The sequence below is a fragment of the Tupaia chinensis genome, unplaced genomic scaffold (assembly GCF_000334495.1).
Source record: "Tupaia chinensis unplaced genomic scaffold, TupChi_1.0 Scaffold000078_1, whole genome shotgun sequence".
Classification (NCBI taxonomy): domain Eukaryota; kingdom Metazoa; phylum Chordata; class Mammalia; order Scandentia; family Tupaiidae; genus Tupaia; species Tupaia belangeri.
The window spans coordinates 2,049,426-2,051,663 of NW_006159539.1; the positions used below are offsets into that span (position 1 = coordinate 2,049,426).

Below are 2,238 nucleotides of genomic sequence, written 5' to 3' on the forward strand. Positions count from 1 at the left end.
GGAGCCAATCATGGCCTTTGTCATTGTGTAATTGTTTGCTCTCTGAGAAACCCAAACCTAAGGGCTTCCTAAGATGGCAATAGTAAGAGACTCCTGAAAATGGCCTCGGCAGACTCACACAGTTAGGGACAGCTTTATGGATGTGTGACCGGGGCGGCCACACAGGGCCATGGCTTTGAAGGGCCTGGCGGTTCGACTGTAAAAAGGGAAAAGCAGGAACACTCTGCTACTGCCATCTTGAAGTTCGTAATCCTTTTTGAACAAGGGGCTCTGTGTTTTCATTTTGCACTAGGATCTGCAAATGAAGTCGCTGGTCCTGAGGATAAGGCTGCCACGGATTCAAACCCACTTCCCAGAGAGTCTGGTGTATCTACAGTGAGCCAGCAAAACAGGGTACCATCCAATGACTGCAGGCCACTGCCACCCCATACTCCTCCCCAACAAGGTTTCAGCCTTATAGCCAGTGGTGGGGAGGGGAGGGGGCAGGAGGTCGGAACCAGTACTGCAGCAGCCTGGAGCCCCAGGACAGCAGGGGTGTAAGGTGACAGCAGGTCTAGCAGCAAAGGCACTGGATGTGTGGAACAAAGCAGAAAGAGGGAACGAAGAAAGAGGGGGTGGAGGCGCAGAGAGGGCCGGGCACGAGGGGCCAGGTGAAGGGGTCTGCCTGCAGGTTGGAGCTGCCAAGACAGGACAGTGGTGCATGAAGCAGAGCAGGGGCTGGGGCCAAGGCACAGCCAGCTCCGTGGTACAATGCAAAGTGACCCGGAGTCCTTGTGAGCCCACTGTCCTGGCAATGGCTGGGGCAGGTGGGGGAGGGGGGTCAGGAGTCCCCAGAAGCTCCAAACCTGATCAGGTGGCATGTGGAAGGGGAGGGCAGGCTACCATCACCGGCTCGATCACCCAGAGCCTAGGGCCAAGAGGTCAGCAAAAACACCACCCGTGGTCTCCTTATGGATCTAGCCTCGGGACCCAGAACACGATCCCTGCCAGGTAGCGACCCAGCTCTTTGCCAGGGCCCCCAAACAGCCTGCAGAGTCAGCCCAAGCCCTCTGAGCCACCCTCTCCCTCCTTGTCTTCGTTTGCACTCCCCTGACCAACCTTTGCCGGACACCTCCCTGAGCCAGGTGCTGAGTGCCACTCCAGCTAGTGGCTGGCTGAGATCCAGTTTAATGGGGTAGACTCTTCCAAAGCCAGATCACCGCCTCGTCTGACCGGGCCTGAGCAGCAGGCTTCTATCAGAACGGACAGCTCTAAGAGGTAAAGTCACTCTAGCGGGTAAGGCGCTGGACACTCCCACATGGCCGACCACAGTTCAAATCCTGAATCTGGTGGCTTACTTTCTCGCTTCCTCTCTCTCTCTGTATCTCTCTCTCTTTCTCTGGTCAAATTAAAATAAATGAATGAATAACTTAAATAAATAATTCGTTAAAAAGAAAGTCACTCTAGCAAGGACAAAGGGTCTTGAACGCAGTGTTCCTGGGGGTGGGGGGCACTGGCGGGCATGGAAGCCGAGGCAGGCTGTAGTCCAACGGTGGTTTTCTGTAGTCGCCACTGCTGCAGGATGGATCAGGATTTGAACATACCACCTTTCGGGGACAGCGGTGCCCTAAGGCCAGCTTGGGATTCAAGCCAGGCTCAGGGACCCTTCTGGAAATTCAGATCCCTAGGCCCCAGTCCTGGGAGACTGGGTTCGCCCACGATGGGTAGGGCCCAGGAGGTTGACAAGTTTTCCTGGGTATTTTATTTAATATTACATAGAGTAGGGAAGGGATGTGGGATGCCCAGATTTTGGGGTACTCACTTGGTCATCTCATTTGCTGCTCTGGGGGAGCACCCAGGTGGGAGGTGAGTTCTGTGGGAGACGCGTTGGGTGTGAGTTGTCCGGGACGTGCAGGACCCAGTGGGCAGTGGCAGGTGTGGCCCTGGAGTTCAGGAGGGAGGTGAGGGCTGCAGGTAGGGCCAGCCCTGTCCAGCAAGCAGTTGAGGACGTGAGGGTGGATGCGATGAACCACAGCTGGCTCTTTCAGACATGGTCTTGCTGTACTGCCCAGGCCAGCCTTGACCCCTGACCCTCCTGCCTCTGCCTCCTGAGATGCTGGGATTGCAGATGCACGCCACCGTGCCTGGTCTTTAGTAGGACCGGGCATCTAACTGGGCTTCATGTGTGGTCCCAGCCTGTGGAACGCAGCATCTTAGCAGCACACACCACCATAGCGAGGCCTGGAATGCATTTTTTTT

At 56.0% G+C, this 2,238-nt stretch overlaps 1 long non-coding RNA gene across 1 annotated transcript in view; it reads left to right on the forward strand.

Annotated features, from left to right (window-relative positions):
- The window catches only part of LOC114006545 (uncharacterized), a 4,464-nt gene extending 3,262 nt beyond the window's left edge, over positions 1-1,202 (forward strand). The window contains exons 2-3 of the long non-coding RNA XR_003548259.1: positions 293-393; positions 1,125-1,202. This is a non-coding gene — a long non-coding RNA (uncharacterized LOC114006545). The remainder of the gene's footprint in view (positions 1-292; positions 394-1,124) is intronic.
- The last annotated feature ends 1,036 nt before the right edge of the window (positions 1,203-2,238 follow it).